The following is a 14,355-nucleotide window of genomic DNA, read 5'->3' as shown; positions in this document are numbered from 1 at the left end:
TCACTCTGACTGCTGGGTGGAGAACAAAAGGATCAAGGGTGGCAGCAGGAAAATCAATTAGGTGGTTGTCTTATTAATTTACTTGAGGTGGGTGGTGGCTTACACTTAAGGTGGTAGCAACGATGATGGTAAATGTGACCAGCATCTGAATTGATTTTGAAAATAGAGCCAACAGGTTCTCTGGTTGGAAGTGGAGTATGAGAAAATAAGATGAGTCAAGTATGGCTTCTGGATTTTTGGTCTGAGCAACTGGAAAGATGGAATTATTCACTGAAATGGGGGAAGACTAGAAGTGGAACATTTTGGAGGGATGTAGAAAGACGTTTGAGAGGTGATTTTAAGAGGGCTATTTTAGACATTGCAAGGAAGGCAGTAAGGAGAGTGGTGTGCTGGATGTGCCAGGTGAATTGAGTGTTTCTGGGAAGAGAGGATGATTGTTGTGTCAAACGCTTCTGATCAGGTGAGGAAAAGCTGAGGGTTGATATTGGATATAGCAAACATGAAGGTCATTGAGGACCTTGACAAGAGCAGTTGCAGTGGAGTTGGTGGGGATGCAAGCCTGAATGGATTGAGTTAAAGGGAGAACCGACGTCAAGGACTTGGAAATGGGAAAGCAAGTACGTACAGCTCCTTCTAAAGGAATTGCTGCAAAGGAGAGCAGAAAAATGGGGCAATAAATTGAGGGGGAAGTAGGACAAAAGAGATTTTCTTAAGATGTGAAAAATAATGTCATGACTAAAGGCTGAAGTGAATGGTTCAGAAAAGAGAGGGAGGAATGAGACTTTCTGCAGACACGTTCTTGTCGTTGAACAGGTGAGAAGGGGTGGGAGCCAGTGCCCTGGTGAAGGGGTTGATGGGAGCATACAAGTTTCTTCTGTAACAGGAGGGGAGTTTCTAACTTGGGTGGGATGATATGGTGGTGTGAGCTTGTGAAAATTCTCTTCTGATTGCTACTATTTCTGAGTGAAATAAGCAAGATCATCAGTTTAGAGTAAGGAAGGGGAGGAGATACTGGAGGTTTGAAGAGTGAGAAGAGGGTATGAAATAGTTGGCAGGGAACATGGGAGAGTGAGTGAACTAGGCAAATGAATTATAATTTTAGAACAAGACTAACATCTCACTTGAAGGCAATTAACAGTAAATTTAAAGTTAGAGCAGCGCACATGGTTTTGTATTTTTTTTTTTTCCAAACACGTTCATCTGTGAACATATAGGCACAAACTAAGCTGAGAAATGGATTTAACCAGTATTGGAGTTTTGACAAGTGACAGCAGTAATCCTGTTTTTGGCAACATATGTTGTACAAATCTTCCCCAGTTTGTAATTTGCCTTTTCTTTTTATGTGTATTTTTTTAAAAACTACAGAAACTTTGTATTTTTTATGGTCAAATCTATTATCTTTTCCTATGGTTTTTTCCATTGCTTTTTTGCTTAAGGAATCCTCCCTCATAAAGCAATGATATAAACTTGCTTCTATACCTTCTCCAATTTTTTTTATGATTGAATTTTAACACTTTAATCTATCTGTATGTTTTATATGATGCAAAGCTCTAATTAAATATTCATCCAAAAGTTCCTTTACCCCACATTAATTTTTAAAGAAACAATTCCTTACCCTTAGATTTTTAATTTCTTTAAAATACCTTAGTATCTTTTTTATATTTTGTAAGCTCTAATTATAGTTTATCACTTCTAGGTCACTGATCTATCTGTCTATTCTCAGTATTTAACATGCTTTAGCTATTGTATATTTATAATTCTGCAGCAGCTTATAAGTCAAACACCAACTTTCAGCCCCATTTTTTATGAACATTCTCTAACCATTCTCATTTACTTATTTTTTTAGAAAAGTTTGTCATGATTCAAAAACAAAGCCCCCTCAGGGTATGTTTGGAATTGAAAGAAGCCTGAACATTAAATTTGGGAAATATCAATTTCCTCATAATATTCAAGTTCTCCATTCATAAACCATGCTATGATCCTCTATTCTTTTAAATCTGACTGAATTACTCACTCATGTTTTTATACACTTTGAATTCCCCTGAGATACAGATTTGCTTTCATTTTGATTTTGCTAGAATGATTCCTCAAGTAAATTTCCCACAAAGAAAAGCAGAAGGTAACTTTCTGATACTTTACATATCCCAATATGTCTATTTTTTTCTCATATACATGTGATATTTTGGGCAGGTATAGGATCCTTAGACTATAATCCTTTTCTCTTATTATTTATCTCTAAGTCCAGTGGATAGAATGTTCCTTGAAACACTACTATTAGAAGGAAAAAAAATGGAAAACAACTTAAATGTCAAAAAAGAAGAGATTTATTAAATAACTTAGTATATTATTAGTAGAGAAGTTTATAAATTTTTTTAAATAAGGAAAATAAACATCCATTGATAAGGCAGCAAATCCATGTGGAAAAAGGAGTCTACATAATAATATGCATACTGTGATTAGATGTTTGAAAAATAAAACCCTACATGGATATATATTGGTATATCTACAAAGGGTGCCAAAAAATATACGTACACATTTTAAGAAAGGAAAAAAACTGTATTAAAATTATGCTGATGGTAACGACTTTGAGCACCTCTTGTAATTGCAGAAGTCAAACATGTCTTGTATTCCTATTTTGTTATCAGTATATATTGAGTATTACAATTTTAATACAGTTTTTTCCTTTCTCAAAATGTGTGTATATTTTTTGGCACCCTCTGTATTTTCATATCTATATATTTGGAAGAATATGTACCAAATATTAACAAATCATAATGGAGATTAAGACTAAAGTGAGGGGGGAGGAAGAATTTTCACTTTTTGTTTCATATACTCCAAATTATTTGAAGTTTTAAAATGATGTCTTATTACTAATTAGCAGGCATATAATTTTACACAGCCAGTGTACACATTTACTTCACCATTTTTCATGCCTTTATTGACACTGTTCACCACATTCCCTCCTGTACTAATACTGAATTAGATGCCTCTTCTAAGTATTCCCATGACACACTATACTTATTCCAATTATAGAACTTTTCACTTTAATTTATAATTGCCTACTTTTTTTGTCTATTTTTCTAAGGAGAATGAAAAGTGAGGTACTCATCATTTTATGTTATACCTTGCAAAGTACCAGTTCAGTAACTAGTAGTTGAAAATGTCTGTATGATTTGAAAGAGAATGTGTATTATCTAGTTCTCTGGAATGTAAAAGAGGCAATGTTTAGAAGGTAGAAAAGGGAAGTGTTATAGGCAGGGAGGGAAGTCCTGAGGGTGAACGGTGTCCATTTGTTGATAGCCAAACCACCATGGGAATGGTTCCCTTAACTGCAACTAAGTAGGTCAAAGGAAATAAGGTGGAGACTTGTGGGAGAACTTATGCAAGTGCATTAAAAAGATAACCGGCCTTCTCCATTGGGGGAATTCCACACTTAGGTAAGAGAATATTACGTAAATGCCTTTTTCTGGTGACCTAGTAGTTCACATATCCCACATGGGTGGGATACATAAAAGCAGCATGAAACTTCTTTAGGGTAAATTGGAAGGCAAATATCACTGTAAAAGCAAGAGAAAACAGGACTTGCTTGTTAGGTTAAAGATTAAGTTGTCCCCCAAAAGAGAAATACCAAAAAGTATACACCTATATGCAGAGGCTTAAATAACATGCAAGTTCATTTCTTTCTCATGTTACAGTCACAAGGTAAGTGGTCAAGCTTGGCAGGGAGTCTCTACCCCACAAAGTCACTCAGGGACCCAGATTCCTCCCATTTATTGCCTCACTGTTCCCTAAGGTGATAATTTTATCCTCATGATCAAAGTTAGGTTGTGGGCACATTCAGTGTTCCAACCTGTGAAAAGGGGAAAGAGAGGAACTCCAAGGCAAATGGCTTGTCTTTTAAGGTAGAGATGATCTTACAATTTACATATAATCATCCCTAGTTGTGAAAAGAGGATGAAGATGTAGTCTCTAGCTGAGTATCCATGTACCTAGTGTAATCTCTTATTTCTATGGAAGAAGAAAGTGTGGATTTTGGTGAAAAACTAGAAGCTTTGCCATATAAAGAAATCGACATTGTGCTCACAACCTGAAACTCTAGAGGTCATCAAATGCTGGTGTAAAACTAACTAATGCATGTGCAGTGCAAAAATCAAAGACAATGGAGGGAAATGAAAGCTAACTGTATTCAGTTTAAGCAGTTGTCCTTTATTATGAGATAATGTCCTTCCTATTTTTTTGTTGTTGTTGTTAAAATATATTTAAAGTACGGTAATGATTACAGATAGCATTTTAAATATTCTTTAAAAAAAAAAAGTAAAATAAAATATTGGCAACATTCCCCAATTTATATATGTGTGTTTGTTGAGATTTTACATATTCTTGAAATCCTTACCTGGGACCAACGCTCCATATGACAACCAAGGGTCAGCAGAGAGGCCAGTAGTTAGGACAATTATTACCGTACTCCTTTTTCAACACTGAAGATGGCATCTCACCTCCAAGATAGGTTTCCTAAACACTGCCCTCTGAACCCACCATCATCTGTCTCCCTTTCCATAGCCAGTTAGTTCACCTCCTCTAGGCTTCTATAGTAGTTAAATGGTTCCACCATAGCATGTATCATATTGCATTGTATTAAAAGTCAATGTCTCTCTCCTGCTTGAATATGAGTACCTCAAAATGAGGAACGTGTACTCATTGAAAGTGCTAGTTCTTTTTCAATATAAAAACATCGATATTAGTTCACTAGGACTGCCACAATAAAATACTATAGACTGGGTGTTTTAAGCAACAGAAGTTTGTTTTCCCACAGTTATAAAATCTAGAAATCCAAGATCAAGGTGTCGGCAGCATTGGTTTCTTCTGCGGCCTAGCTCTCCTTAGCACGCAGATGATGACCTTTTCAACATGGTCTTTACTCTGTGTACACAGATCCCTGGTGTCTCTTTATTCATCCAAATTTCCTCTTATAAGGACATCAGTCAGATTGGATTAGGACGCACCCTAATAGCCTCATTTTTACTTAATCACCTCTTTAAAGACCCTATCTTCAACAGCCGTCATATTGTGCGGTCCTGGGGGTTAGGGCCTCAACATAGCAATTTGGTGGGTGTGGGGCACAATTCAGCCTATAATAATATATTTATAATATTTGTTGATTTAAAAAATAATCTATATTTTTAAAGAGAAAGTTATACAGAAATATGTAAGTAGAAAGTTAACTCTTCTATCATCTCATGAGAATAGCTCCCAACAGTTAGGGGTAATGAATGTTTCTTGAATGAATGAGTGAGTGAGCAATGGTGTGGTCCCCATATTATACCTGAAGAAAATGAGGCACCAAGAGGGTAGGCAACTTTTTCAAGTTTATAAGATTGAGGAGGACCATAACCCAGCTCTACCAATTTCTCACTCAGTGTTCCTTCTACTATCCTATTCTATTACTTTTTAATATTTGTTATAATTATTGAATACTTGTGTTCCTCATTTTTAATGTTAAAGTGGATAAGCTGAAGATTTTATGTTTTCTTTAAAAGTTACCAAACTTAATAAATTTAGGTGCTCTTCACTTACATTTGCACTTGTCTTGGAATCTTTCTGCAGTAAGAAACAGATACTTGCTCAGATTAATTTTCAAGTATCTATTCTGCATAATAAACCTTGTCAAAATTTAGTGGCTTAAAACAGCAACTATTTTATTTTTTTAAACATATACAATTTTATTTAAATTATACTTCAATAAAGATAGGAAGAAATAAATACATTTATGTTAAATGGTTTTTATTTCATTTGCATGGGATTATCAGCTATCACTCCAATTTATGCTTCATAATTTATAAGCTAATAAATTAATGAAATATTTAGTTCAACCAGATTACTTTTCATGTCATATAAATTCCTGTATTTCAGTCTACTTGAATGTAGCAGTCTATTGGTACAGTGTGAAGTTTCCTACATGAATTAATTGTGGGTTTTGCTTTATATATTTGTAGTTCATGTTATTCAGTGTGTACATAAGCCAGAATAGTTGAGGATAAAATGCAAAATTAAATTAGTCAAACAAAAAGAGTATGTGCTGATAATATTAACTTTAAAACAATACATAGGAGAGAATTGTCATATGCAACTATTTTATTTTAATGATTCTGTAGGTTGACCATCTGCGAGTGACTTCTGATGGCCTTGCCTGCAAGCACGCATGTGGCCTTATTCATGTGTCTAACAGTTGGCGCTGGCCCTGTATTGGGGTGCTCCTGTTGTCCTCCACATGGTTTCACTTCCTCTGGTAAGTTATGCCAGGCTTCAGAGCTTGGTGATTTCAGGGTTACAAGAGAGTGAGAGAGGAACCTGCAAGGTCTCTATGGCTTAGACTCTAGAACTAGCACAGTGTTACTTTTGTCACATTCTGCTGGTCAAAGCCAGTCACAAAGCCAACCCAGATTCAAGGGGTTGAGAGATAGCCTCTGCTTCTTGGTGGGAGGAGTGCCAATTCCACATTGCAAAGAAGTATGTGGACAAAGAAAGGTATGATTCGTTGGGAGGCATCACTATAATGCTTTTCCACAGCTGACATTTCCCATAGGATAACATTCTGCTTGCAGGCCTCCCTACCATGCCCACAGCTTCCTTTAAACAACATGAATAGTTCATATGGTATCATGCTTTATACTCTGTAACTGCCACCTGGCTTCAAGAAGTCAGACTGGAGATTAGTACTTGTCTTAGTAAGGAGTGAGGTGAACTTCAAGTGAGAGAACAACCCTACATGGCTGTGCTTAAACAAGATAGAAGTTTATTTCTGGCTCTTGTCGAAATTCGGAGGTAGGTTCTTCAGAATTGGTATTAGCCTCCAATTAACTGGTTTCTTCTATCTTGTTGCTTCATTGACTATACCTGCCATTCCCAATGTTGCCTCATGTTTGAAGATGGCTGCCGAAGTTCCAAGTATTACAGGCAGTTTCACCCAGCAAGAAGGAAAAAATGGAGGGAAAATTGAACCCTCTCTAATTAAGGATACTTCCTAGAGGTTGCACACCCAACTTCTATTTATATCTCATTGGCCTGAACTTAAGTCACATAGCCACACCTATCAGCATGGGGGAATTTTATTTCTGGTGGCCATTTGCCCAGCCGAAAAATCAGGGATCCTATTGCTATAGAACAATGAAACAGTAAATCCTGATGGAAAATCAGCAGACTTTGCCACAGTGCTTCATTTAAAGGCAGACTTCTGTATGCTGTTTATGGGATAGAATGTGGCCTGGTATGACAAATATGCTCAATAGAGTTGTGTCATTTATTAATTCATTCCTTTTGCAAACATAGTATTTATTGAGTGTTTCCTATGTGCTAAGCAGTGTTTTAGCTACTAAAAAGAGAGCAGTGAACAAAACAGATTCCCTGCCTTTATTTCGTTATACTCTAATTGGTAAAGATAGTCAATAAACAAAGAAACAAAAACAATATAATGTAAAATATTGAGAAGTGCTATGAATAATTCATCTGGATAAAAGGATAAACCGTATAGCATGTGGGTGGGAAGGGATAGTTATTTTAGATAGGTGGTATATGAGGAGGGATATGAATGAGGTGAGGGACAGTCACACTGTCCTGGGAGAGAAGGTACAGGCAGAGGGAACAGTAGGTACAGAAGCCTTGAAGCAGGAAACTGTTGGAATGTGTTTGAGGAAGGAATCTGGCATAACTAGAACAAGGGGATGGGGGAGTGACAGGAGATTAAGATAAAGAGATAGCCAGAAGTCAGATCATAGCAGGGACCAAGTAGTGGACTGTGAATAAGATTTTTTTTCCAAAGTCCAAAAGCAAATTTGTGTTGGAGATACTCAAAGTCATCCTTAGGTTCAAAGATTTACTGTAAGGACTCACAGGATTCAGCATATGGCTATACTCAGTTTAGGGCTATGACAGTGACAGGATACAGAGCAAAAGCAGCAAAGGGAAAGGTGTAGGGTAAAGTCTGGCGGAAACAAGATCCAAGCTCCAAGAGTTTTCTCCCAGTAGAGTCACACAGGAGACACTTAATTCCTCCAGCAACAAGTTGTTACAACAGGTATAAAATGCTATCTACCAGGGAAGCTCATTATAGACAAAAATCGGTGCCCAAGATTTTCATTGAGGACTGGTCACATAGGTACCCTGTTCCTGGCACATACCAAATTCTCGAATGCCAGAAAGAAAGCAGGTTTTTAGCCTAAACTATATTGTCTGTACAAATAGTTTAGGCATAATGAGCCACGCTTATTTAGCAAATGGTCAGAACCCTCCTGAAATCTAAGTTCTCAGATGCCAGTCAAGGGCCAACCTTGCAAGCAGGTCTTTCTAAGAATAGTCGTCTTGGGCCTATTGTTAACTTTTTTCTGCACAAAAGCACACAGAGAACGAATTGCGAAACACAGTGGAATAGGAGCCAGGGAACTAAGCAGAAACTAAGCAGACTCCATGAGCTATTAGAAGCAATGAGTAAATAAAATCCACAAGACAAATAAACTGAGTAGTCAAAGGGCAGTAATAAAAGCAGGAAGGAGGAAGAAGCAGGAAAAACTTAATCAAGTGAATGGAAGGGTGTCTTCTACTGGAAGAACTAATGCCCTTCTATTTGAAGACAACCCCAGTATTGCTTTGGGGACATTAAAATTGCTATCTGATCCTGGAAACGAATAAACAATGCTCTGTTTCTTTATAAGGATGAGTGTTTCATTAAAATGTTTTGGCATACTTGCCTCCTAATTTCTTCTTCTATCCTTATAATAAATTTCAGTCACCCAAGATCAAAGGCATATCTGTGCTCTTTGAAACCTGAAATCACCTCACTAATATACCTGGGTTATCAGCCATTCAAAGCATAGACTTTATAGAGAAAAACTAGTGTGATGGCCAAGGAATCACTGGCCAACTGGATCAAGCACCAAGAGTTATAATATGGCATGAAACCTTCCCCCACCCACTATCTTGAAGCCAACTTCCAGCCACTGCTTTACTAAAATGCAAAGTGCCCTTTTATGCTTTTTTTTTTTTTTTCCTTTTTTCTTTTTGATCATGCAGTTCATCTCTGTCAAGAATTCCTGGTCTTTTCATCCTCAAAAAAAAAAAAAAAAAAAAACGAAAAATGAGCTCAAATGCTATGAATGTGACTACTTCTCTCCCCACAGTCTCCTCTGCACCCTGTGGAATGAATCTTTCCCTCTGCACTGCTCTCTTAGTTCTTGATACATAGTTCTGTAGTAGCACATATAAAACATATTGTAATCACTATTTATATATCTGTTTCTGAAATAAATTTTGCTCATTATACTTAGCACAGAGCTTCACCAATGGCAATTCTTTAATAAATGTGTATTTGGTAAATGAGTGAGTGAATAAACCAAGAAACAACAAATGTAGTGAGTCACATAGTGAAGGGTTCTGATCGCTGGAGTTAAGGACGAAGCTCCTTGACCAATTCTTAATTCTAATACTTGAAAAAATAATATCTCTTATTTATTGGGGTACTTGTTATTTTACAAAATTATATTGCTTTTGCACTACATTATTTCTTTGAAGGTATTATTGCTTTACACATATTAAATAGCCATGTTTGCATTGATTATAATAATTTCCCTAGTGAGGAAGCAAATTCATTTTTATTTTTTAATTATGGGAAGACCTAAATGTTCCCCAATAATACCAAAAAAAAATGTGCTAAGTATACTTAATTTTGTGGTATATGAGCATCTTTATACAAGTAAACACACAGAATCACTCTCCTACTATGAAAGCACTTCCTATCACTGGTGCTCATATATGTGTGCATATTTTTTAATTAAATTTTTCAAAAGGGAATATAATTTTAAGTAGTTTTTATGATCTACTACTTATGGCACTGGAAGTGAATTCCCTAAGAAATTTTACAACAAAACCAATTCTAAATCATGGTCATAGCAAACATCAAATAGAATCTAAATTTGTTATTCTTTTTACAGATCTCTTTTGAGTAGTGGCCTTTTAAAATCTGATAGTACATTTTTATAGCTTTCCTTTTCCTATAGTTCCCAGAGAAATATTAGAATCAAGGCCTTTGTTAAATGCTTTGATGATGTGCTGTTAACATGCAAGAGATTGTAAGAACTGAACAAAATGGATTCCCAGAAATTGAGTACAGATTTTAAAAATAGCATCATGTGAAACTGAAGCTAATTAGAATTAATTTTGAAATCCTAAGATAAGCCATCTAAGAGAGGGTTTGCAAATATGTGCGGATGTGATTGGGATGTTGCACAAATCTCACGTGTATAGCGAGGAGGATATTTTTGCGGAATTGGAGAAGAAAACTAACATTCTTTGAGCATTTTCTTTATGTCAGGCATTTAATATACACTTTCATTTAATCATTACAGCACCCATATAAAGTAGGAGTCTTATCCATGCAGCTACTGCAGAACAGAACTGGAACCAAGTTTCTCTGACTCCAAAGTTTGTGTCTCTACCGCCCAGTAGAGGAGACTAGGTTATCACATCACAACTACAAAGAGCTCTAATTAAATGTGACCTAGTCTGGATATCATCCCCAAAATGGAGTTATCTTCTTGGAGTGTGAATTTTAAAAAAAAGAAAAAATTGAACAGGAGTCTGCAAACGACCCAAACCTGTTTCTGTAAATAAAAATTTATCCGACCGGTGTTACCCCTATGTGTTTGCTATGTTGTCAGGTGACTGCTTCCAAGCTGCATGGACAGAGTTGAGTAGTTGTGACAGAGACCACATGGTCCACAGAGCCCAAAATATTTATTATCTGATCCTCTCCAGAAATATTGTGCTGACCTCTGGAATAGAACCTTTGTCAGTCAATACCCAGTATGGTCCCAGGGACAGAGGTTCAATGTCAGGCAGATACTGGAGAGCTGTTCTGCTACAAAAGTGCAGGAGTATCTGCAGACTCATTATAAAATGAATCAATTTCCCTTGCCTTGACCTATTGTCCATCAAGAAATCTCATTACAAATAAAGTTCTGTAAGTACCATAATAACTGAAAACATATGAAAAAAACATAAATAATAGTTGCCATGAAGACTTAACCTGACTATAAATTAGTAGAACAGAAATAGAAAACTAATACGTACAGCAAAACTTTTCAAGGTTGATTTACGCTACCCATCTGTGAACCAATTAAACATTGGCAAGGGAGATGAAATTACAGTGATTGGCTTAAACTAATTTAAGCTAACCACTGGCAACCCAACAATATGACAGCTAATCTTAAAGGTGGAGTTGAATACATATTGACAGGCCAATCACCATATTCCCTACAACGAACATGATTTTCTGATGAAGGAAGGGTCTACTAATACATAGTGTAAAAAAATACAATCCTAATTAAACAATACAGCTTGTCCTCATTAATCTCCCATTTGACACTCACAGGTTCAACTGATCATAAATAGCCAAAAACATTCATCACACAATAATTGCTTGACATTTCTAAAGAGTATTTCTAGACATTTTGAAATTTCCCAAACTGAGAAAAACAGAAAAAGTTTATAGTTTCCTAGCTTTCTTCCTATTCCATTGATAGATATGTCATTTCCTATGCACAAACTCACACTCTACAAAACACTGCCTTTTCTTTAAAAAAAAAAAAACTTATTTTTTGAGACAATAATACATTCACGATTAAAAATTCAAAGAGTTCCAAAGTGTTCCTAGTGAGACATCTGTTTCCTATCTCTGTTCCCCAGCCACCCGCTTTCCCATTCATCCTCTACCACCAAAATTATTATTTTCTTGTGCATCATCCCAGAGATAATCTGTATCTTTAAAAGTAAATATGTATATACATACATATATATACACACATATATATATATATATACATATTCTTTCCCTCCATCTCTTTTTTACAATATTCTGCACCTTGCTTTTTTTCCTTTATAATAAATATCCTAGTGATTTTTTCAAAGTGATACATAACTTGCTCATTCTTTTATAGGTCTTCATAATATCCATTGATGGATACACTGTAGTTTATTTGATTAATCCCCTGTTGATGGACATTTGAGTTATTTTCAGTCTTTTGATATTACAAAGAATGCTGTGATATATAAGCCAAGATGTGTCATTTCACACATGTGGGAGGATATCTGTAGAATAAATTACTGCCTTTTCATCTTTCACCAAAATTTCATTTTCACTTGAACAATTTTTTCACTGGGTTAGAATACTCACTAAAACACTTTCATCTTTTGTTTGTTTGATATAAAAGATTCATTCATGGCATAGACTAAAACTACCTCCAAATTGTATATTCCACATGCTAATTTACACCAAAACTCTGTAGTTTGGTTAAGAAGAATCACTTTCTTAGAGTTTCGCTTGTATTGCCAGAACCAGCAATGGGAGACACACACAAAAAAAATAATAATACCATTGACTGCCTATGAAAAAAACTGAGAACAATACCAGGAAGATGAGCCTTACATGCCAGACATTTTTTTTGGCCTTGCTCATTACCATGTAGCAATTTACTTACTGACCTCAGAGCTTTCCAATTCAAGTTGACATCTCAGCAAAGTCTCTAGGTTTGTGGACCTTCTGGGAAAGCTAATATACATCCAAAACTTTGTAAACATTTCCTGTCAGGTTCTTAAAATTGTAATCCCCAGGATATTTTACAGGCTTCCTTTACCAAGGATCTGGAAAGCTAAATCAAGTTTTCTAGTTACCAGTCCAGAGCAGAAGCCAAGAGGTTCCAAGCAAGTTCCAAACAGAGAATTTTATGTGGCTTATGCCACCCTTTGGCCCTTGTCAATGTATGTTCCGTCAATGCCCTCAGGAACTATGTGATGGAATTCATAATAATACAATTATAATAAAAATACTAGCTCATATTTTTTGAGCATTCACCATGTGCCAACCACTATGCTAAGAGCTTTACATTCATTCTTGTTTTAGATTTTATTACATTGCTGATTTAAGGGATCGTTCTTTCCCCTTTCCTCTTCCCCCAAAAGTAAACCCTAATCCCAGACTCTCATTTGTCCCAAGAGCTAATAAAATGAAAATATCCCTGCAAGAGGAAACAATGTAAACTGAACCAGTCTTTGCACACCATTTTGACTGATTTTATCACATTCTTTACAGCATAACATTTTAATGGGAGAAGGAGAAATTGCTCAGCAGATGTATTGTAGGGACAGAGTGCCTCTGAGAAGGGGTGCTAAAAGTCACCCCAAAAGATTGATACATAGTAAAAGCTAAATTTACCTCAGAGTAGTCCCGGAATATAATCACTGTCATCTCCCCTCTCCCAACTTTAAATCCCCCTTATACATGAGTTGGAAAGCAAAGGCCAGGGTGGATGTGTTTTGACTCTGCAGTGTTATAATAATTAACTTTATTTAATGGCTCATTAAGTATCAGCATGCTCAAGGATCAATAACTTCTAATCAATGCATTAGACAGTCTTCAGAAATTGTTTATAGATACTTTAAAAAGGTATTTGAGATTATGCTTTTTTTTTTTTTTTAATACAATCATCTCCAAGAACTTTCATAGTGATCTGTTTTTCAAAAGAATTTTCTCAGAAGCTGATCCTGGGTCTTCAAGGATAGACTAAAAGTTATCTTGCACAGAGGTATAATTTATCAAGGCCTAAAACCACTCAGACTGAAGAAGACCTCTAACTAATTGCTGTGAGGGGTCTGCAAGTGGAGTGGAATGCCTGAAAAAGTGGGTCATACAGTTGATTAGACACAGGTTAGCCAAGAATTAAGCAAAAGGCAATCTCACTCTATCTCTTTGATCTGTATCCAGTGTGAAACTATCACTGGCAGTAACTTGTTTTTTGTATCTTCTGAGCTTTGGCAGGGGATTGGGTTGGGCTATATCCTTGATGACCTTGCCTGGCTGGCTAAGTGCAGCTTGCTGAGTGATGCCTTAAACAGAAGGAGAAGAAAATTCTGTGGGTGCACCACTGGATATAAACCCTAACTAGAAGCATACAACTGGGCTGTAATTACCATGCCCTCTCCATTATTTCCAGAGAATTACCCAGGAACATTACTGAAAATGAGCTGTCTTGTCCAGTCAGCTCCCATTCTTTCAGGAAGGTTAGAGCCCTGTGAATTTCACAACCTTTGCAGCTTCTTGGGAAATGCATTATGAGTTTCCAAATCTCTTGCTCAGCCTTGATAAGATTCCCAAGTGATTGCAAAAGTGAAAATAAAAACCAAAGCAATTTTGTGCCTTGGTATTTATGAATAAGACAGGGAATTAAAATTGCATGCAAGTAACCTGGAGTTTATAATCCTATGGACTTTGGGGCACTTAGTGGAATTCACGGTCCCTATGTGGAAGAAATA

Source organism: Rhinolophus sinicus, chromosome 17 (assembly GCF_057876585.1).
Source record: "Rhinolophus sinicus isolate RSI-liver-muscle chromosome 17, RSI-T2T, whole genome shotgun sequence".
In the NCBI taxonomy this organism is placed as follows: domain Eukaryota; kingdom Metazoa; phylum Chordata; class Mammalia; order Chiroptera; family Rhinolophidae; genus Rhinolophus; species Rhinolophus sinicus.
Note: the sequence above shows the minus strand (reverse complement) of the source record.